This window comes from Hyperolius riggenbachi, chromosome 5 (genome assembly GCF_040937935.1).
Source record: "Hyperolius riggenbachi isolate aHypRig1 chromosome 5, aHypRig1.pri, whole genome shotgun sequence".
Classification (NCBI taxonomy): domain Eukaryota; kingdom Metazoa; phylum Chordata; class Amphibia; order Anura; family Hyperoliidae; genus Hyperolius; species Hyperolius riggenbachi.
In genome coordinates, this window is record NC_090650.1 from 320,513,837 (window position 1) to 320,538,781 (window position 24,945).

Here is a 24,945-nt window from a genome sequence, read left to right on the forward strand (position 1 = left end):
AACTTTAGGGTAACACACCCTGCTGGTTCATTGATATGCAATAGCCTAAAGATTTTTCATAGATATAGCAGTATGGCATCTTTGACGAACCGCCCCTCCCCTTTATTCCCAGTTTTGGATATCCGGACTTTGAGCCAGGTTGCAAAAAAAAGAGAATATGCTCACTGGAAGGGCCAGGAGGTGGTCAGGGCGCAGATGTTGACCTGTGGGGAACATGGAGGACATTAGCTGAGGTAGTGGCCCTATTAGGAAAGGAGGAGTTGGATCAGTGGAGTTGGATACAATTCAGATCTTTACTGAAGACGCAGAAAGATAGGGGAAGTATGTTGAGGAAGAATAAACCCCGTTTGAGGAGCTACGTATCGGTGAGGGTAGAATCAAGGGGGCATTGTCCTAAATATATAATATGCTGAATGAGGACTAACTGACGAGGTGGTATTTTTTTTTATTTCACCGTATTTTATTGGGTTTATACAGATACTAAACATATCTGGTACAGCAAAGGCATAGCTTAGAACACGAGGTGGTATTATACCGCAAGTCTGTTAAGAAAAATGTTTCCAGGTACAGATGGAAAATGTTGGAGATGTCAGACAGATGAAGGGACACTGGCCCATTTTTTTAAAGTTGTCAACAGATAAGGCCCTTTTGGGTAGGGGTTAGAGAGTATATAGAGAAGATCTGTGAAATAAATATATACCAGACAGGGCGAGTTTTTTTCTTTTACAAGCAAATATGGTTAGTATCAAGGCCTATGGGAAATAACTTTTACACAATTTTACACCTGGTCAATGCAGTGAGAATTATAATAGGCCGGCATTGGAAGTCTAGGAATATACCCTTGATAAAGGAATGGTTCTATTAAATAAGGTTCATACAGCAAATGGAGGAAAGGACAAGTATCTTACATAAAACAGAAACTCAGAATATGAGAATATGGGAAAGATGGATTGAGTTTATGGAAATGACAGAATATAGAAATATCATGATGAGCAAGGTTGGTTAGAAATGGGCCCAGGGCATGGAGCGGGACTACTCGATAGGGGAACATCTTGGCCAGCCTTAGGGATAGATATATATATATATATATATATATATATATATATATATATATATATATATATAGTCACTACATAAGCTGGTTTGAGTATACTGTTAACGAAATACCATTTATCTTTTAAAATAAGAAGAGGAATGAGCATTTGATATGCATAGGTAATTAATATTGTGAGTTGATAAATTATAGATGAAAATCTTTAAAAAAAAAAAAAAGTATCATGGTTTTGCAATTTGGTGACCAATTAACATTTTTTAGTAAGAGAGCTTTTTGGACCATTGTAGCCCCTTACACACTCCAATGAATTCTGGTTCACTATGAGCTTGCTGGTTAGTCTGCAATTTGGTTACTAAACAGACTTACTGTTATAAAAACTAAACAAAACTACTCATGATTTTTATTTTGCACTGCCAAAATGTTTAGGCAGCTAGGCATGGGAATTCCAAGCATATTTGATTACCAAATTTTTTTGTCTAGGCATGGGAATTCCAAGCATATTTGATTACCATATTTTTTGGACTATAAGACACACTTTTTCTCCCCAAAAAGTGGAGGAGAGAAGTCAGCACGTCTTTTAGTCCGAATAATACATATTCAGACCCATGACAGGTCCTCTACCCTACAGTGTCCAGTGTCTGGTATGGGGGATACCATACACTGTAGGGTAGAGGACTTGTCATGGATCTGAATATGTATTATTTGGACTAAAAGACGCGCTGACTTCTCTCCCCCACTTTTTGGGGAGAAAAAGTGTGTCTTATAGTCCAAAAACTATGGTAATCAAATATGCTTGGCATTCCCATGCCTAGCTGCCTAAACATTTTGGCAGTGCAAAAAAAAAAAAAAATCATCAGTAGTTTTTTATAACAGTATGCCTGTTTAGTCCTATGTCCCGTCTTCCGATGTACATATGTACATAGCAGCCACGTTGCTTCGCCGGTCTGATCTAAGGAAGGACTTGAACAGAGGGAAGCCTCGGGATCCTATTGAGGCTTTCTTTGCTTGTCTGATACCTCGGGCGGCTGAGCGCAGCCCCCATCCACGTCAGGGGCCGCGCAGCAGCTCTTCCTGATTCACAGTCATGTAGTAGATGTGTGAGCCCATCAGTGCATACGCAGTAGCATGGAATGCCTCGCCTCCGTCTTACTGTGTATGTGCGCGTGGTCCCATGCATCTACTGTGCAGCCATGAATCAGGAAGTGGAGCTGCGCAGCCCTGATATGATTAGCGACAATACCTTGTCGCTAATCTTCAGGGGGCCTTTCTACTCGGGTACACTTTAAATAAACAAGTTTATACAACTCCAGTTATTAGCAATAACAGAATTATTATTATTAGCAAACAGTGTTTTCCCAGATCTACAGCCGCAGTTCCCGTGTGTGAACATTATGACCTTAAATCCCCTCCCATGACTGGATGATTCTACATAAGGACATGCAGTTTCCCAGGATGAAGTATTTTTCTATGTATAAGGTAAATAGAGGTGTGTGGCTGTTTATATGGGGACATAAAACTTGCATGAAGTTCGAACAGTCTGCTTTACACTTTGATTCAGTGGTCAATAACAAGTTAAGGTGTTCTGAGGTTAAACCATTGTTCCATAGTTAAGGTAGCCATACACTGGTCGATTTGCCTTCAGATCGACCAACAGATAGATCCCTCTCTGATCGAATCTAATCAGAGAGGGATCGTATGGCTGCCTTTACTGCAAACAGATTGTGAATCGATTTCAGCATGAAACCGATCACAATCTGTTAAGCTGCCGCCGCCTCCCCCCCCTGCATACATTACCTGATCCGGCCGGCGCGACTCCCCCGGTCTCCGCTGTCTTCTTCTCCGCGCTGGTCTCCGGGTCCGGCTGGCTGCTTCATTGAACTTCCTGCCGGGGGAAGTTTAAACAGTAGAGGGCGCTCTACTGTTTAAACTTCCTGCTGGGACAGGAAGTTCAGTGAAGCCAAGCCAGCCGGACCCGGAGACCAGCGCGGAGAAGAAGACAGCGGAGACTGGGACGAAGCAGTTAATGTATTGCCGCTAGCGTTTGCACATTCGAACACCGCTATCGACGCACTCCCGACCCGTGGGTGATCGAGCAAAATCTTCCGCACGGACAGATCGATGGTAACGGAAATCGATCATTCTATCAGTGTTTGCGTGACGATTTCACAGCAGATTCGATCACAGTGATCGAATCTGCTGTATATCGTCGGGAAAATCGTTAGGTGTATGGGCATGGGCGTCCGCAGAAAATTTTCCAGGGGGGGGGGCAAAAAGTAGGGAGTAAAAAGCGGGGCGGCGCTATGTCATGCGGCGCGTAGTGCCGAAAAATGGGTGTGGTCATGAACCAGAATGTGGGTGTGGTCGTGGGTGGAGACAAGTTTACATGAACTAAGCAATGGTGGGACATTAGATTAGGACAGTGGTGGCGAACCTTTTGGAGGACGAGTGTCCAAACTGCAAAGTCACTTTACTATCACAAAGTGCCAACAGCAATTTAAACTACATACAAACGTTTTAACTCATACATGAACATTATGGAAAATTAAGTTGAAAATAAACTGTGAAAATAAACAATTTCATCCATCGTACTCCTGAAAAAAATTATTCATTTTTTTTAGAACCTCCCAGTTTCATTTTCTGTTTTAAAAAGCGGAAAAAGTAGGTTTAATGCTATTGTCTCATATGATGATGATTCAGCTTTTTCCATAGTCTCGCAGTTAGCAATCATATGACCCCCAACAAGAAAAATTCAGCAATCATGAGCCCCCCCCATCAAGACAAATTCAGCAATCATGAGGCCCCCAACAAGACAAATTCAGCAATCATGAGGCCCCCAACAAGACAAATTCAGCAATCTAGAGGCCCCCAACAAATCATGAGGCCCCCAACAAGACAAAGTCAGTAACCATGAGGCCCGCAACAAGACAAATTCAGCAGTCATGAGGCACATAAATAGACAGCTTTTCACATAAATAGGCAGAATGCCCCCTTAATATGTAGACACCTCTCACCTGGCAGCAGTTCCCCAAAATACACTCAATCTGACAGCAGTGGTTCCCCAAAAATAGGTAGCCCCAGGTCTATAGGTGGCCAGCGGTATAGATGTCCCCAGAACTGGTAGCCAGGGGTAGAGATGTCCCCAGAACAGGTAGCCAGGGGTATATGTGCCCAGTATATGTAGGCAGGGGTATATGTGCCCAGTATATGTAGGCAGGGGTATATGTCCCCAGTATATGTAGGCAGGGGTATATGTCCCAGTATATGTAGGCAGGAGTATATGTCCCAGTATATGTAGGCAGGGGTATATGTCCCAGTATATGTAGCCAGGGGGATATGTCCCAGTATATGTAACCAGGGGGATATGTCCCAGTGTATGTAGGCAGGGGGTATATGTCCCAGTATATGTAGGCAGGGGGTATATGTCCCAGTATATGTAGGCAGGGGGTATATGTCCCAGTATATGTAGCCAGGGGGATATGTCCCAGTATATGTAGGCAGGGGTATATGTCCCCAGAAAAAGTAGCCAGGGGTATATGTCCCAGTATATGTAGGCAGGGGTATATGTCCCAGTATATGTAGGCAGGGGTATATGTCCCAGTATATGTAGGCAGGGGGTATATGTCCCAGTATATGTAGCCAGGGGGATATGTCCTAGTATATGTAGCCAGGGGGATATGTCCCAGTATATGTAGGCAGGGGTATATGTCCCAGTATATGTAGGCAGGGGGTATATGTCCCAGTATATGTAGCCAGGGGGATATGTCCCAGTATATGTAGGCAGGGGTATATGTCCCAGTATATGTAGGCAGGGGTATATGTCCCAGTATATGTAGGCAGGGGGTATATGTCCCAGTATATGTAGCCAGGGGGATATGTCCCAGTATATGTAGGCAGGGGTATATGTCCCAGTATATGTAGACAGGGGTATATGTCCCAGTATATGTAGGCAGGGGTATATGTCCCAGTATATGTAGGCAGGGGTATATGTCCTAGTATATGTAGGCAGGGGGTATATGTCCCAGTATATGTAGCCAGGGGGATTTGTCCCAGTATATGTAGCCAGGGGGATATGTCCCAGTATATGTAGGCAGGTGTATATGTCCCAGTATATGTAGGCAGGGGGTATATGTCCCAGTATATGTAGCCAGGGGGATATGTCCCAGTATATGTAGGCAGGGCTATATGTCCCAGTATATGTAGGCAGGGGTATATGTCCCAGTATATGTAGGCAGGGGTATATGTCCCAGTATATGTAGGCAGGGGTATATGTCCCCAGAAAAAGTGGCCATGTGTGCAGGAGGAGGGGAGCAGCGCAGAGAAGAGGGAGAGCTATGGGCACTCACCTTAGGGGGCTCTCCCTCCCTCTCTCGCTCTCCCCTCCGGAGTCCGGAATGAAGTGTGCAGCGGCTGGCAGCGGGCGGAACTTACCTCCTCTCGTCGCACGCGCCGGATGGATTAGCTGCTACTCTGGTCTGATCCAGACCAGAGTGCGGCACCAGAACTTCCGGCGCAGGAGCGAGACGAGGTAAGTTCCGCCCGCTGCCAGCCGCTGCACACTTCATTCCAGAGGGGACAGCGAGGGAGAGAGAGCCCCCTAAGGTGAGGGAAGGGGGGGGAGACGTCCGCCCTTCCCCACTGTGCCCATAGCTCTCTCTCTTCTCTGCGCTGTTCCCCTCCTGCTGGCTGCACGGGCACGCAGCCAGGGGGGGGGCAGCGGGTGGCCAGGCTCGGGCAGATGCCCGGTTTTGCCGTATGTGCGGACGTCCATGTGTATGGGCCCCTTTAGTTTGGTTGAAAAGTCCAACCAATTTTCCAATGAAAAGGGAAATGAAGATACCAGTAAAAAACTGTAATACTAATATTATTATTGTTGCCTTTCACATTCCTGATATTTAGGTTTAGTGTTGTATTCTGTCTATATAAATGATTATTTTGTGATGTATTAAGACAAATACTCGTTCCAGACAGAGGTGCGACGTTAGTCTTCCATTTGTATGGATTTCTTAGTCATTTTATCCTCACACTGGGCAACAGCCAGACATTCTCAAAAAGGTTTAACCTTTTAACTGCCTCTTTTTTTGTATTTTTTTTCCATTTTACACTGCAGCGCCACTTCTTCACCCAATTGCAGAGTGACGCAGAGAGAGCTCGATATAAGCTCTCCTCTTCCACCACTGCAATGCCGACATCATCCTCCGGGTCCTAGCGGTCACATAATATGATGTGATTGGGACCCCAAAAAGTATATCAGCATTACAAAGCTGATCTCCTCTTCCACCACCTAGTAGCTCTGGAATGCTCACATACTCCTGCGGGTCCTGATCGCATGTCAAATCATGTGATTGGGACCCGGAGGATGATGTCGGCATAACATCGCCGCTCAGTGGTGGAAGAGGAGAGCCGTTCGTGCGTCAAAAACGATAACTCGGGCAGGGCAGTTAAAAGGTTAATAAACATCCCCCAGGTTTATTGGGATGTTCAAGTAATTTTCTTTTTCCTTTTTGTTTCATTAACCTACCACCCATATTATGAAGAAGTAGCTGAATAAGGAGCAGAAAGGGCAAAAATCTCTAAAAACAGAAATAAACATTTAGGCAGGGAACACACTTGTATTTCAGTTTTCTGTGCACGTTTTTCTGCATACTTTTCTGCACACCAAGTGTGTTTCTCTGCAGAAAAATGCGTGTGTTTTTTCACAGCAGCTGATGTAATTGATAGAGAAAACTGACAAAATGTGCAGTCACCATGCAGAATGTCAGTTGTTTTTTTTCCCGCATGCGAAAAATGCATTAAGTGTGAACTAGCCCATTGATTAACATGAGTTCTCAGTTTTTCTGTGCAGAAAACGCGTATGAAAACAGTCAAGTGTTCCCTGCCTTAAAAGCAGGAAGTGGTTCAAGTCTTAGGTCATGCGGGGTAAGACATATTATATTGACCTATGAATGAGGAAAATGTTATAATATCTGCTTAGTGTTGCTCAATCGAGTGCCATAAAGTGCCCATAAAGGTTGCCACACACTGACTGTTTGTAATGATTGGTTGCAGGCACAGTTCATCATCACTGAAACTGAAATTGGATGAAACAAATTGTTACTGGCCTCTTTTTCATCCAATCTCTCAATTTCTATGTAATATACTGTAAGAAGGTAACTGCCTATATTATCTATTCAATATATTCACTCAGTTTATTACCATTATGCTACCAAGATTTACTAAAATTGGATGAAAAAAATTGGATAATTAGTGGCCACCTTTATTAGAAGGATGTTTTTTTTTATGTCACTGGGTTTGATGCACAAAAGTGCAGTATATTGCCTTGCACAGACAATTCAATGTGCCCTCGCAACAGGTGCAGCCACCATTCCCTTCCCCTCATAACAAATAATGAGTACTACCACCGTATCACCCCCCCACCCCCCATTATAGTGTGTGACCAACATAACTCCTCTTCAACCCCCTTCCTTAGCAAGTGTGCGTAGTTAAGCACATCTCTCCCACCACACACACTTCCTCTCCTTACTTTGCAGAGTAGCAGAGTAGGAGTTTCCCTGATCCAGCGCAGGATCAGTCCACTCTGATGTTTACCGCACTCGTGCTGTACAGCATACCACCACTCCATATGGCTCCCAGTAAATTCAGGTGATAGCTAACTAGATCGATTGGTTTCTGTGTTTTATGAATTTTAGGCTAGGTTTATAGTAGTCAGTTGTATAACGCATGCATTATAATGTGTTAAAATGAGCGTGAACTGTAATGGAGACTAGACATAGGGCTTGATTCACAAAGCGGTGCAAACTGTTTAGCACAGGTGTGCTAAACAGTTAGCACGTGAAGTGCTTTTCGCGGACTTTTGCGCGCGCAAAGTGCCGCGATCGCGCGAATCGCGGCACTTTGCACGCGCAAAAGACCGCGAAAAGCACTTCACGTGCTAACTGTTTAGCACACCCGTGCTAAACAGTTTGCACCGCTTTGTGAATCAAGCCCATAGACTTTAATGTAAAGCCTACATGCAGCAAGCTAGAATAACCCCATCAGTTACAGTGCTATACTGTGAACAGGCCCAGAGAATTGTTTGGGCAGTGAGTTGACATGCACAATTATTCTGCAACACAACTGAGCCATGTGAGGGAATATTTTTCCATACCTTATATGCTTATATTGTTTATTTGGTCTGGTAATGTATACTGGCGATAAAAGCAGAGTTAGTAGGATGTTCATACTGTTCATCCTCTTCATATCCACTTGCTACATCTCAGTTATGAATTTACAAATAATTTTTGCTTAAAGTGTACCAGAGACCAATTAAAAAATGTTTTATACATACCTGGGGCTTCCTCCAGGCCCATGCGCACAGATCGCTCCCACGCCACCTTCCTCTGTTGCCTGCAGCTCCGGTATCGGGTCCCATTAGTTCTGCCAGTCGCGGCCAGTCTGCGCAAGAGGAAGGGCACTCTCCAAGTATCTCTCCGATCATCTTTTTGAGTGTAATACTATAAAGCTATGTTGATATTTTTTAAATGATTTATTGTAACTGTATATGTAGTTGGGATATTCTATATTTATTAAGTGTATATGGGACACTTCCTACAAAGACATAACTGTGTAAAAATCTTATATTCATGGCAGCAGCACGCGCTTACCTGTTGATCAAAGGGAAGATAAATGCCAAGTCTTATTTAAAAAAAAATCTATGGTTGCTATTCTTTCCCAATAAATGGCAGTCATCCCTCTTCTGCATCTCATTCACTATTGGCAATGCCAATGGTAAAGTTTTAGGACCTGATCAGCTAATATAAATGCTCCTCCTTTCCTTGCATCCGGTTTAGGCATGCATGAATTACTGCACATGCATGCCTATAGCCTTCTTATGCAGAATCCACAAAGATCAGCACACTCGTTTATAATGCAAACTTCTCTGCTTTTTATTGCAAACAAACATCCACAAAGTATAACAGGTGCTTAGACAAGTGTCAGCTACTTGCAGTAGATAGGAGTCGGAGACCCCTACACAGGCCCGTTTTTAGCGCCGTGCGGCCCGTGCCGCCGCCCGGGGCGCTGTTGGGAGGTGGGCGCTGAAATGGAGGGGGGAGCCGGAGCCGCTGGGAGGGCAGCCCGACCTCTCCCTCCCTCTCCTGGGCCGCCCTCCGTGCTCCCCCCTCAGATGCAGAGCGCAGCAGCAGCAGCCAGGGAGGAAGCGCTGTAAACAACATACCTCCCTGCGTTCCAAGCGCTGCTCTCTCGCCGCCGGTCTCTTCCTCTCTGCCGCCTATACGATGATGCACACACTAGTTCCGGCTAACAGGAACCAGCGTGTGCATCATCGTATAGGCAGAGAGGAAGAGACCGGCAGCGAGAGAGCAGCGCTTGGAACGCAGGGAGGTATGTTGTTTACAGCGCTTCCTCCCTGGCTGCTGCTGCTGCTGCTGCGCTCTGCATCTGAGGGGGGAGCACGGAGGGCGGCCCGGGGAGAGGTCGGGTTGCCCTCCCCGCGGCTCCGGCTCCCCCCTCCATTATGGGGGACAGCTACCTATCTAACCTACGCTGGGGGGCACCTACCTATCTATCCTATACTGGGGGGCACCTGTCTAATCTAGCCTATACTGGAAGGGGGGGGGGGGCAGCTACCTAATCTAACCTACACTGGGGGGCACCTACCTATCTATCCTATACTGGGGGGCACCTACCTAATCTAACCTACCCTGGGGGGCACCTACCTAATGTAACCTACCCTGGGGGGCACCAACCTAAGCTAACCTATACTGGGGGGCAGCTACCTAATCTAACCTACGCTGGGGGGCACCTACCTATCTAACCTACACTGGGGGGCACCTACCTAATCTAACCTACACTGGGGGGCACCTACCTAATCTAACCTACACTGGGGGGCACCTACTTAATCTAACCTACGCTGGGGGGCAGCTACTTAATCTAACCTATACTGGGGGGCAGCTACCTAATCTAACCTACACTGGGGGGCACCTACCTAATCTAACCTACACTGGGGGGCACCTACTTAATCTAACCTACGCTGGGGGGCAGCTACCTAATCTAACCTATACTGGGGGGCAGCTACCTAATCTAACGTATGCTGGGGGGCAGCTACCTAATCTAACCTATACTGGGGGGCAGCTACCTAATCTCACCTACGCTGGGGGGCACCTACCTATCTAACCTATACTGGGGGGAACCTACCTAATCTAACCTACACTGGGGGGCACCTACTTAATCTAACCTACGCTGGGGGGCAGCTACCTAATCTAACCTATACTGGGGAGCAGCTACCTAATCTAACCTATACTGGGGGGCACCTACCCCATCTAACCTATACTGGGGGGCAGCTACCCATCTAACCTATACTGGGGGGAACCTACCTATCTAACCTATGCTGGGGGCAACTATTCTGGCTACCTATATTAGAGGCACCCACCTAGCTAACCTGTACTGGGGCACCTACCTAACTAACTTATACCGGGGGCGCCTGCCTATCTAACCTATACTGGGGGCAACTATACTGGCTACCTATACTGGAGGCACCTACCTGGCTAACCTATAGCGGGGGCAACTATACTGGCTCACCTATGCCTGGCTACCTATACTGGGATACCTATTCAGGCTACCTATACTGGGGGGACCTATACTAAGTGCAACTAGACCTGGCTAACCTATACTGCGGGCACCCATACCTTGCTTGGGGGGGGGGCGCAATTTTTACACACTCGCCCTGGGTGCATTTTAGCCTAGAAACTGCACTGCCCCTACAGTCCATCAAATGCCTGCCAACAATCTTGTCAAGATAGCCATTAGAGGGGTAGATTCCAGTCCATAGTTCTAAAGTCTATGTATCTCAAAACATGGTGCCAGACACTGGCCTAGAGCTGTTTCTGGCATCCTGCCTGTCCTCAAGCTCGAAAATTGTGCACTCCTGCACTGGGAGTTCACATTTTTTGGCTTAATTAAGGGCTATGGACTATGATTGTCCTGCCAAGTTTTCTGGTGGCTTGATCGATTGCACCTTGTTTGTGGGAAGGGGAGTGCGGCCAGGTACCCCCACTCTGTTATAGCCACCTTATGCTTCATTGGCAAGAGTCTAGAAAACCTGTATGTGAAAGTATGGTATGAGTATGTGAAAAAACACAGGAGAGAACAGGGAGCCCCTTATGGTGTAGTAGGTTCATAAAATGTGGGGGTGATATAAATGAGGAATATGATACTCACAACCTCACAACTCACAGACTAATGGTTAATTTGCACTCCAATAAAAATGAATATAGTGAGGACCAGGAGGGTCTCTTTGGTAAAAGAGGGACAGAAACTGGCCTTAATAAAAACCACCCCTTAGGGGAGGTCTTGGCAGAACTAAGATGGGAGAAGGTACCTTAAAATAATAAAACAATTAAGAATAGTTTAAAAAAGTAAGGCACAATTACCTCACTAGTAACACCTGCGCATAAGCCTAATTTTTCAGCATAAAAACTGTGCTGAAAAGTTACCCCCTCGGCTTATATGTGAGTGAGTGGAGCAGAACAGATGGTGGAGCAGGTTTTGTTACTGGCAGAGGAGCGTAAGGAGGGGGGCTGACTTGTACTGGGTGTACATCTGGCTACAATGCAGGGGGATATATTGGGGAGGGGGCTTATAAGCGAGGCAATCCCTTTTTCCTGGTTTCTGAGGGGGAAATGGGTACCTCGGTTTATACACGGGTCGGCTTATATGTGAGTATATACGTTAACAGGAAAATTACTTTATTGGGAAAAAACACACTGGACAATGTGTTTCGCGAATAACAACCTGCTTCCTCAGGTCAGTATCAGTGTCTGGAGGAAAGTGAAATTTCACAGGCACTCCAAGCCCAATTGCACCTCCTTCGAAACACTGATATTGACCTGAGGAAGTGTGTTGTAACCTATGAAATGTGTTATCTGGTGTGCTTTTTCCTCAATAAAGTAATTTTCCTGTCACTAGTTAGGTAAGCGCTCCTTACCTTTTTAAACAGTTTTTAATGGTTTCATTACTTTGGGCCTCCTTCTACTCCCACCTTAGTTGACCCTTACGGGCCGGTTCAGACTGTTTGAAAGGAACATGCTTTCCAAGTGGCATATCTTGTAAATAATTTTATCCAAGCAGTTGATTGGACTATGTAAACAATGACCAAAAGAAGAACATACAATCTGCATATGAATTTCCTCATGTTAAATGGCAAAGCAGCCATGTAAAATAGGAAAGTACCAAAATACTTTCACTTTATGGTAGCAATTTCACATGTGTATTAAGAAGAAATGTCCTAAACTTTTCCTTTATATGGAATAATAATTTACGTATTCACTGAGGTGTGATCTCACCACTGAGCTCATAATGCCTGCTACAGAAAGGCAATAATCCTACATATTAGTGAACCCTGTACTTCATTTTACTACAGTGCGGTATTGTTGAAAGGCCCATAAACCTAAAGGCTATTCAGTGTTTTACAGTACAGCATTGTTATTGGGTGGAAATGGCCTCCCTTAGTTCAGTCTGTTGTTACTAATGTGATGTGCTCTAACCTGCATATACAATAATACTGAAACAAAGTGCGCTGGAATTCTCACAGTCCTACTGATTAATTTCCTGTCACAGACTTTTTTTTGTACCTATGCCAGAAACTATCAAAAACTTCCTTGTTACCATGTGGCCGACACTGGATTTTCTCTTCAAAAAGTAAAGTTTGTATGCCGGAAGATTAGGCTGCCCTTCCTAAAGGAAACAGAAATGTTTCAATATGAAACACATCAAAAGTAAAAGTAGGTGACAAATGTTTAAATCCTCTTTGATCAGGGATTTTCTTTTTTATTCAAGAGTTTGACAAATGTGCTCCGTCTGCATCTCAAACATCTTGTGTCTGTCTGCAGGGTACTTAAACCACGTGGAATCCATTTGATCGTCCACTTGCTGTGCTCTTTGCACATACAGAACTTGGGCTTCTACTTACAAGAGTTCTGTTTCATATACTGAAAACCGTTTAGTGAACTAGAAGTAAGCCTTATGAGTTGATGGGCAAAGGAAACAATTGGAAACTTTTTTTTAACTATATGCATAACTCCCAACTGTCCCTCTTTTGGAACTAAATCCCTCTTTGTAAACTAAATCCCAACTGTCCCTCTTTCTTCCCCAGTTGTCCCTCTTTTAGGACTCATGCAGAGATCCAATATTTTTCTACTGAAAAATGTGTTTGACTCTAAACTTTAATCCCATACTTTAAATTGATACAGTTCTCATTTTCATATGGTATACCGCAATATGGAGGAAAATGAACCAGGATAGAAAAAATAGTGTGGTTTGAATTATAAAACCACAAACTTTTCTTATGAAATCTATATGGTATGTGTGACTAGGGGTGTGTCTGAGGTGTGGCTTAAGTGTCCCTCTTTCTTATCTCAAAAAGTTGGGAGATATGTACATGTATCCTGTTGGGGCACTAAATTTATCAAGAGAATAAAGCTGACCTCTCCAGGTTTTCACCATTATGGCAGGTAGCTTTACAGAGGATATACAGTATGTCCATGACAGTCAGCTTTGTGAAATGGAAAAGAGGAATGACTTGTAGTATGAAACTATTTGGGCACCATGACTGCAGACTTGCTTGTCACATGTTACTTTTCACCAAACCTCCATTCACAAATACTACCATATTTCTGGTCACATCCCTGCAATACCGCTAGTCTCTGAACCTCCAGCAACACCTCGCCACAACTCGAGTCATGCACTAAAGCACCTTTGAATACATTTCTCCACCCCTCCAGCCACACCTCCAAATACATCTCACCACACCTCCAGCCACACCCCACCACACCTCCAAATACATCTCACCGCACCTTCAACCACATCCTGCCACACCTCCAAATACATCTCACCACACCTCCAGCCACACCCCACCACACCTTCAAATACATCTCACCGCACCTTCAACCACATCCTGCCACACCTCCAAATACATATCACCACACCTCCAGCCCCACCTGGCTACCTATACTGGGGCAACTATACCTGACTATCAAACTGGGGGCACCTATACCTGGCTACCTATGCTGGGGCACCTATACCAGCCCACCTATATTGGGGCCACCTATAGCTGGCCACCTATAACAGGCTACCTATACTAGGGGCACCTACACCAGGCTGCCTACACTGGGGGCACCTATACCTGTCTACCTATACTGCAGGCACCCATACCAGGCTACCTATACTGGGGGCAACTATACCAGGCTGCCTAGACTGGAAGTATGTTTTCTTTTCTTTTTTTTCAATATCCTGCCTTTCCAGTTTCCGTTTTGGAACAGGGGGCCCAGTGCTTTCTAGTGACGCCCTGTACTATATGCTTATACACACATTGGACAATCCTGCACTGTACATTCTCCTACACCGCGCACTATCCTTCAACTTTAACTATGCCCAACGGATATTCTGTTGTCCTCCGACTTTCACTGTGCCCAACGGTCACCAATCTGCTAGTAAGAATAAATAGGAAGGTGTGAAAAGTCACTTCCCTACATACTGTATACACTGACTTTTCCCACATGTAATTGTTGTGCTTTGAAGTGGTCAGTAGGTACTTAAGTGATGTGGTGAGCAATTCTTACGTTACCAATACAGAGTGCCAATGATGCCGTTACTTTATATCAAGCCATTCTGCAGCTTGTATGTCCAGATAAGACAGGCATTCCTGCTAAATACCAACCAGATGACCTCACAATGGAGGAAGGAGGGGGAGGATTTCAAGGACATTGCTGCCAAATTATAAAACATAAGCAAGTGAATATACGGTAAATCTAACCCTTTCAGTTACCACAGTTTGAAGATTTTTTTTTATATTTACAATTTGAAAAAGCTCTGCAGAAATGTTTTTTATAAGTTATTTACAATGAAATCCTATTTGCTATGACAAGTCATTTTTGTAATTCAAAGTTCTTAAAAATGTTCTTTACATTTTTATGGAGAATCAAAGTAAGAGTGATCTTTAACTTTTGGATTGCCTGGTTAGCATCCTTATTACTTGTTTACCAGATAAAAATAAATAATTGATTTTTTATTTTATGCCTGACAGTTACACTTTAAAGGTCCATATCAGGGGTCTTCAAACTTTTTTGGTCAAGGGCCAGTTCAACATACTTCAAACTAATGGGGGGCCGGAGTATACATAATATAATGTAGAAAACATTACGTTGAACTTAGGTAGTGTAAACTATTACCTGTTAACATGTGCAACCCTTATGTTCACATTTAACCAAAGCAGATATTATGCCCCCAACACAGCATGTGCAGATAGTGTGCCCCCAACACAGCATGTGCAGATAGTATGCCCGACAACACAGGATGTGCAAATATTATGCCCTCAACACAGCATGTGCAGTGCAGATAGTATGCTCCCCAACACAGCATGTGCAAATATTATGCCCCCAACACACATATGCAGATAGTATGCCCCCCAACACAGCATGTGCAGATAGTATGCCCCCCAACACAGCATGTGCAAATACTATGCCCCCAACACAGCATGTGCAGATAGTATGCCCCCCAACACAGCATGTGCAAATATTATGCCCTCAACACAGCATGTGCAGATAGTATGCCCCCCAACACAGCATGTGCAAATATTATGCCCCCAACACAGCATGTGCAGATAGTATGCTCCCCAACACAGCATGTGCAAATATTATGCCCCCAACACACATATGCAGATAGTATGCCCCCCAACACAGCATGTGCAGATAGTATGCCCCCCCCCCAACACAGCATGTGCAAATATTATGCCCCCAACACAGCATGTGAAATTATTATGCCCCCCAACACAGCATGTGCAAATATTATGCCCCCAACACAGCATATGCAGATAGTATGCCCCCCAACACAGCATATGCAGATAGTATGCCCCCCAACATAGCATGTGCAAATATTATGCCCCCAACATAGCATGTGCAGGTAGTATGCCCCCCAACACAGCATGTGCAAATATTATGCCCCCAATACTGCATGTGCAGATAGAAAAAAAAACTATTTTCTTCAGACAGTGAAGTATACTCAGGGGGAAACTCGTCGTCCAATTGGACAGCAGTGTCACCTGATGCGGAATTGGATTGGACGCCAGTGATTGACTGCTCGCTGGCTTCTACAGTATGTGGATGAGTGGTGTGGTGCCAGCACTGCCATTCTTTAAGCGAGACACCAATATTTAAAGATGTAGTGGACCGCATCTATAAATAATACATTTTGTGAGTGGGGGGCCGGTGAAAAAACCTCGCGGGCTGCATTAGGTCCGCGGGCCTTAGTTTGAGGACCACCGGTCTATATAGTAATATTAATACGTTGAAGTTTTATTTTGCTTTTATGGGCAAATGTGAGAGGAATGCAAAACAAAACATGCAAATGCAGCCCAGAGCTTTACTGGCATTGCTGTTTTTTTTTTTACTGTATTCATTTATTTATTTAGTCAAATTTTTTCTGAACAAATAATAAAACATTTTAGTCAGTGTTTGCTAATAGTAAAATCTTACAGACCTAGATGTAATTTATTATAATTATTAATTTATAAAGCACCAACATATCCCATGGCATTGTACAAAGTAAGAAACAAACATGGCGTACAAAATAATACAGACAATGGCATATACTAGTATAAAAAACAGAAGTTTTTACAGGAACCAAGTCCAAGGAAGGCTTATTATTAGCCAAAAGCTTACTCTTTATTTATCTCTAAGTTAGCCAATAAATGGTACCATCCTGATTCAAACCTTCTTGCTTTTACTGATGGCTAACATGGTCCAACACTCTACAGCTTAGTACAGCAGTGAGATTCTTTCACTCTGCACAGAAGTCAGTAGCATGAAGAACACAATATCAGACACTTAAACCTGTGACGGCTACTGGCAGCTGGGGGAAAATGAAAGGACAGAAGTGAGTCATTTCTCGCTCTAGTGTTTAGGTTTATGAAGCCAATGTAAGCACAGATATGTGACAAATCACCTTATCCTAATGCTGCAATCTATTATTTTAATGAAGCAGATAAGAATGGTGCTGCCCGCCTCAGGAAATATCTATAAATGAGGGGGGAGGTGGGAGTGCAGACATTTTTGGTAAATGTTTTTTCAGGTACTTCCTGAAGAAGCCCTTTTTTAAGTATACTTCTCTAAAGTCCACAATGTGTTCCCTGGGGAGGTTGTGACTGTAGATTTCCCTAACATTGCACCATTAGGCCTAAGTACCTGGAGTTCAAACACCCTCTTCTGTGCAGGTCATCAGCAGTGCACCATACATCACCACTGACCTAACTGCTGCTGTAATGTATTAGTCTGAGCTGTCCTGCAAGCAGGGCTATGTATTGTTCTGCCCTCCTGGAATGTCTGCTGCTCTCCCTTTCATTTTCTTCTAGCTTGTAGTCAGATTACAACATCTCAAGTCCTTTCTGCCTCTGTTCCACCTTTGTCACAAAAGTGTTTCTTCTGGCTTCAAATATTTACAACGAACTAACATGGCCCACCATCTTCAATGCAGGATACACAGGAAAATGTATCAGTATGGATAGAAGGTTAGTTCTGTGCCTCTTTTGAGGCGAGAAGCTTTGCACTGGCTTTGCACAGGCTGCCCATAGGAATACAGTCAGTTATCACATGATCTGAATATACATTACTTGAATAAAGCATCCATTCCAATTTCCCACTATTAATGCCCCTATAGATAAGATGAGCCTAGATTTACTTGATCTGTTGTTTGTACCAATCATGCGGTCAAGCTTGTTTTTGCACTGTATCTTAGGTCTATTAAAATGTACCTGAGATGGGGACTTATATATAAACTATACATACCTGTGACTTCTTCCAGCCCCCTCCAGGCTTATAGCTCCCACACCGTCCTCCTCCGCCTCCTCGTTTGCCTGCAACTGGCCCCAGTAAGTCGTCCAGTGTGGGCAAGTTAGCAGACCAGGTGCAGGTGCAGACCAGCTGAGTGCGCTCCCCTGTCTTCTTGCCGCCGCCTAGAGCATTCTGCGCTCGTGCAGTAGTACTGAGCAGGCACAGATTGCTCCCAGCGATGGTAGCGAGACAGGGGATCGCATGCGGCCGGGCCCTGTATGCACAGTTAGCCCCAGACTGGAGAGTTTTCTGGGGCCAATTGCAGACAAACGAGGAGGTGGAGGAGGACAGCGTGGGAGCTATACGCCTGGAGGGGGCTGGAGGAAGTCACAGATATATATTTTTAACAGAGGCGGCCTTAGAGTATGCGGGGCCTGGGGTGAGTGTCAGACGCGGGGCCTAGAGCCATAAGTGTAGGCCATGTACTGTACCACCATGCTCACAGGCTTTTCCACCTCTAAAGCTCTGTCTACACCAGGCATGGGCAAACTTGGCCCTCCAGCTGTAAAGGAACTACAAGTCCCACAATGCATTGCAGGGGTCTGACAGCCACAGTCATGACTCATAAAGGCAAATGCATTGTGGGATTTGTAGTTCCTTAACAGCTGGAGGGCCAAGTTTGCCCATGCCTGGTCTACACGGAGCGATGAGCTAGGGGTGTGTACCTGACTGGCTGGAGATGGGTGCTAGCAGGGCCGGGCCGAGGCATAGGCTGGAGAGGCTCCAGCCTCAGGGCGCAGTGAAGGAGGGGGCGCACAATTCATTCAGCTGTCATTCCTAATTTTGTTTGAAGCAGAAAGAAATAAGAAAAGGGGATACATGGCAGTGACTGCAAGCCAGATAACTCGATATTAAGGTGTTGGGGAGGTTGTGGGCCCTGTGGCCCTCTTAGTCTAATATCAATCAGTGTGTGACGGCTCGTGTGGGAGGGATGGAGGGGCGCACTTTGGTGTCTCAGCCTTGGGTGCTGGAGGACCTTGTCCCGCCTCTGGGTGCTAGGCTGACTGGGGAGTGTCTGGATAGAGATACAAGGTTTGGAGACCAAAGTTTGTCTCTCTATCCAGACATGCTCCACAGCCAGCCTAGTACCCATCCCCAGCCAGCCTAGTACCCATCCCCAGCTCCTCAGTCAGCCTAGAAACCATCCCCAGCTCTCCAAGGTAGCCTAGCACCCATCTCCAGCTCACCCAGAACGGGGTTCTCAGTGCGAGCGGCGCAGCAAGGCATGACCATGCCACTAGCCATTTTGCCACTCCAGGCGAGAAAACTTGTGGCGCCCCCTATTGAAAAAAATCATATTGCGGCAGCGCTTTATCAGAAAATACACATACTGCGGCAGCGTTTCACCAGAAAATACACATATTGTGCAAGCGTTTCACCAGAAAATACACTTATTGTGGCAGTGTTACACCAGAAAATAATCGTAATGCAGATATCATGCTCCTCACAGGTCAATTGCAGATATCATGTCCCCCACGTATCAAATGTAGATATCATGCCCCACATAGATCAAATGCAGATATCATGTCCCCCACATATCAAATGAAGATATCATGTCCCCACAGATCAAATGCAGATAATGTTCTACAGAATATGCTTTTCCACATAACCTAGAGTGAAAACATCACACTATGGCTATGATAATTATTGGACTGTAAGCTTCTCTAAGGACAGTCAATTACTGACATCTCTATGCACTCTGTACAGTGCTTCTATGATAATATGGTAGAACATTTAGACTATGACTATGGTAGGATTAGATTGTGAGCTCCTCTAAGCACAGTCAGTGACATGACTATGTACTCTGTAAAATGCTGCAGAAGATGTTAATGCTATATAAATACCTAATAATAATATGGTAGGACATTTGACAGTGACTATGGTAGGATTAGATTGTGAGCTCCTCTGAGGACAGTTAGTGATATGACTATGCAGAAGATGTCTGTGCTATATAAATACATAATAATAATAATAATATGGTAGCTCATTAGACTATGACTATGGTAGGATTAGACTGTGAGCTCCTCTGAGGACAGTCTGTGATCTGACTGTATACTCTGTAAAGTGCTGCAGAAGATGTCACTGCTAAATAAATACATAATAATAATATGGTAGGATATTTGAATGTGAAAAGATTAGATTGTGAGTTCCACAGGCACAGTACAGCTGTGCGAAAAGGAGCGGGACTGCTCAGATTTCCGACACTCCCTTGTCGGAAATCTTTGGCTGTCCACAAGCAGCGCCAGGGGACCAGAGGACGCCATGGGAAGTCCCCAGAGAAGGCTTCCCTCTTGTTAGGTAAGTACTGTAAATCTTCCACATTCCAATGTGCTGTACAGGGCTGATAGCTGGCTTGAAAATAAAACTAACAGATTTTCTCAGTGTGCGTTTCCTATATACATGGGTGGTCTCAGTGGGGAGGAGGGAATTTCTGGGGCCATAACATGATACTGATAAGCAGGCAGCTTATCAATATCATGCTATCAGTTATGTTTAGCCCCAGAAATCCCCTCTTTTCCAACACCACACATGTATAGAAGAGAAACCCACTCAGAAGCAATGCAACAGCATCAGCATGATTGTTACATGCTTATCATTTATTCCTACTGCTGCAGCTGCTGCATCAGACACACAAACAGTGTGTGTGTCTCTTTGACTCATGTGTTGTCACCTTATCTGTGTCCACCACGGAACCCTGGTAATTCTGCAGCTGCTGAATTTGCCTGTGTCCTCAGAGCTGTCTGGTAGTGCCTGTCTCTCTCACATATCCACACTCTGGTGTGTGCCATCCTGCCTGTGTCCACTCACTGCCTGCAGCTCCTGCTCTGGTCTCACTCTCAATGCCTGGGGGAGTCAGGGGGACCCAGCCACACAGGAGAACATGATCTCTCTGTCGCCCTTATGCCTGGCATAATGAGCGGGGGTCGGAGTTAGAGGCAGGGCCTCACAAAAATGGTAAACACTACTCTGGAGGCTGTTGGCTGCTGCTATGGGGACGGGGCAGGTTTAGAGAAGGAGGCTGAAGCAGAGAGCAGTGTTGACTGCCTCTATTGGCCGGGAGTAGAGGGGGGTGTGTATGGAGGCAGCGTTGGGCTCTCCTGAGCTCATGGCATGGTTGCCGGTTAAAGGAAGTATACGCGCTGAAGGTAATATCGGCAGGCAGTAGTACTAAACTTTCTGACCGCGGGGCCCCCTTCAGACGCGGGGCCTGGGGCGACTGAGCCCCCCCCCCCCCCCCAAAGGCCGCCTCTGATTTTGAATATATAAGTCCCCTCTCAGGTTTCCTTTAAGGCTTGATCATTCGTAGGAGGACTCTTTACCAGCAGGGATTGAGACTCTATTCCTTCACTGACAATTTGGAGCCAGGGCTGTACAGATGTTTCGCTAGCTTTGAGGCAGACAATGTTTCTATGGAGGGAGGAGGAGGTGACCTGCAGCGCATGATTGAGCAGTTTTTGGCAGTGTGTGTGAAAGAACAATGTTTCTGAAGTCTCTATAGATCTGGATATTTAGGCAACTCCGTGCGCTCCCATTCAAATGCTATATTCTTGCCAAAGCAGGGTTTATTGGCCGCCCCGTCTGATATTAACCACTTTATCCACCACTACAGTATATCTACATCTTCTGTGACTTAATCTAAGCCATGAGGACGTAGATATGCGTCTTGTAGCAGAAGCTGTGCACAACTGGGCTTGCTCCTGTGCACACCTCCAGCACCATCTACTGCAGCACTAGTTAATAAAAAGGAATATATGTTCCCTGAGCCAATAAGATTGATTTTTACCATTAAAAATACTTGTATTTTCTTAGTTCATAGTGAAAAATACACACTGTAGCATTATTTCACAATCAAATATCTTCACCAAAAATTGTGACAGGAACATAATCTAAGTTTGGTGATAACGCGTAGGAATAGCCAAACAAAATGTGTGTTTTTTATCTACAGTAACTCTTTTTATTTTTAAACTGGAATTGGTAAAACTGAGAAATAAGGTGTTTTTTTTTTATTTTTTCCTCTTTTTCCCATTAAAATGCATAGAAAACAAAATTGAGGAAAAAAATGTCATACAATGAAAGCCTAGTTAGTCTTTTAAAATGTTTTATATATTTCATGTGTCATAAGAAGGGATAAAATTATTGCTGATTAAATAGGGACATAGATAAAATGTCAAAGCTGCTCTGGACCATAAGGGGGAAACAAGGTCTGGATGTGAAGTGGTTTATCTAGCGTGTGTATGTAGCTTACGCCGCGGTCCCTTTGATAAGTATCAGCTAAGCAGGAGGAGCCGTTGTGTTGCAGTCACAATTACATAGATTCATGCATGTTTTGTAAACTTATACCTGGCTTTAACCACTTTATGACAAGCTGACTTATTACAACGTCCTGTTTGAACCTTTTAACGGCTCCAGGACGTTTTAATAAGTCGCTTGCCGCCGCTCTGCACATGTGCGCACCCCCCCTGCCGCCGTTAACCGTCGGGACACCGCGATCTGAGGTCCTCTACCCAATCGGAATGCCTGGAATGAATGGACAGGATCAGCGGAACAGTCCATTCATAAAACAGGAAAGAGTCACAGTTAAATGTAAAAAAAAAGTTAACACTTCCTATAAAACAGGAGAGTGATCACTAGCGCCATCTTGTGGCCAAAAAGTGAAATTACACATATAGGCACATACATACACATACACTTATACATTACACGATATTAATAAAATTAATAACGTGCACTTCCAAAGCCCCCGAACCCCCCCCCCCCCCCCCACACACACACACACACACACACAAACACTTGTAAAAAAAATCAGTTTAAACAAAAATTACATAAATAGTTGCCTTAAGGACTCACCTTTTTTAATCTATATTTTGAGGGAATATTACTATAACTTTACTACATAGGGGCTTGTAATTAAGGACTGGACAAAGAAAACAAAACAGAAAAATAACACCTATATTTCTAAATCATATATTGTCGCCATACATTGTGATGGGAACATAATTTAAATGGTTTAATAATCGGAACAATTGGGCAAATGAAATGTGTAGATTTTATCCACAGCAGAACATTTTATTTTAAAAATATAATGGCTGAAAACTAAGAAATAATGATTTTTTTCCCATTTTTTTTCTTATTTTTCCCGTTGCATGCATTTAGAATAAAAAAATTCTTAGCAAAATGTACTACCCACAGAAAGTTTAATTGGTGGCAAACAAGGTATAGATCATTTTTTTGTGATAAGTAGTAATAGTGTTATTGGTGAATAAAAGGGAGGAGCACTGACAGGTGAAAATTGATCTTGTTCCGTTAAGGTGGCCATACACTGGCCCGATTCCCGGCCGTTTCGACAGCAGATTCGATCCTGGGATCGAATCTGCTGCCAATCGTTCGCGGTAAACGCCGCCGACGATCCGATTTCCTCCCGAAATCGGATCGGTCCGTCGATCGCGCCGTGCGGGAAATTACCCTCGATCGCCCGCGGTTAAGTGCGCGTCGCTAGCGGCGGCCGATCCGATGAAAAATACATTACCTGATGCGGGCTCCCGGGCGTCTTCTCTGCATCTTCTCAGCGCTGCACCCGCTCCATCCCGGCGCTTCCTGGGTCACTGCAGTGACCCAGGAAGTTCAAATAGAGGGCGCTCTATTTGAACTTCCTGGTCACGGAGTGACACAGGAAGCGCCGGGATGGAGCGGGTGCAGCGCTGAGAAGATGCAGAGAAGACGCCCGGGAGCCCGCATCAGGTAATGTATACGGGGGGGGGGGACAGGCGGCAGGAGCAGCTGAACAGATTGTGATCGGTTTCAGGCTGAAATCGATTCACAATCTGTTTGCAGTAAAGGCAGCCATACGATCCCTATCTGATCAGATTCGATCAGATAGGGATCTGTCAGCTGGTCGATCTGATGGCACATCGACCAGTGTATGGCTGCCTTTAGGGTGAAAACCCCTATCGGGTGAAGTGGTTAATTTAGGAACAGGTGATTTTGAACACCCCACCCTCCACATAGCAATAGAATATTGTGCTTGGCTGTAGCCTTGAAACTTGTCTGTATGGCACTCAGTACAGAAGACCAGACCAGTCTACTGTTTCTGCAGACTAATGTCTAATGAAACAGGCGGTTTTTGCTTACCACCGCCGGTAAGTAATCGGTCTAGATTGTAAGTTCACAAGGGCAGGGTCCTTTCCCTAGTGCTTCTTGTTTCTGCGGTACGTCATCTATAAAATAATCTTGTATCTATATATTGCTCAATATTTTTGAACCATACATGAACTATGTATGTGTTTTGTAATTTTGTTGCTAGGTGATCTGATTGTACTGTGTGGTGAACTATTTATGTATCTATGTTTCTGATTATTGCTTGTTTTATACTCTGTGGTGCCACAAAAGCTGATGGTGCTATACAAAATTAATAACACTACTGTAATATTGACCATTTCACCTAATGTACTAAGGCCAGTGGTGCATAGCTGCAACGGTCAATTGAGATCTGCTATTCATCCTCATTGGGTTGCCATGGTTGCGTGACACCCTCCTGTCCTGATCCTAGGTCACAAAGAATGTGCTCATCATCAGTTTCTCAAATGATTCATATCAGCCATTTCAGTTGACTGAAGTATCATGTCTATGGGTAACTTTAGCATGCAGGTGAATACATAAATCTAATACTTAAGTCTATAAACAGTCTTATTTATATTCTAGTTCTGAGCACTGGAATTTCTCCAAATCTCTGACATCCTATTCTACAAATAGCTGTGGTCTGGTCGTCTTATCTGTGGAGACACATGCAGCCCAGAAAGGTTACACTCACCTAGCTGTTTGAGTTCAAGGGAGTGGAATGTTTGTACTGTTCCTCTGAAGATTTTCACTTCAAAGAGCAGGTCCAGGCGATTCCCCTACTCAGTAGTCAATAGTTGTGTGGCTTGAGAGCAAGTCAAAAGGTTCAATGAGTAAAGCATAAAAAATGTAAATACTCAGGAGACACTGTTGTAATATGGTGAAGACAGTCTTTCAAGT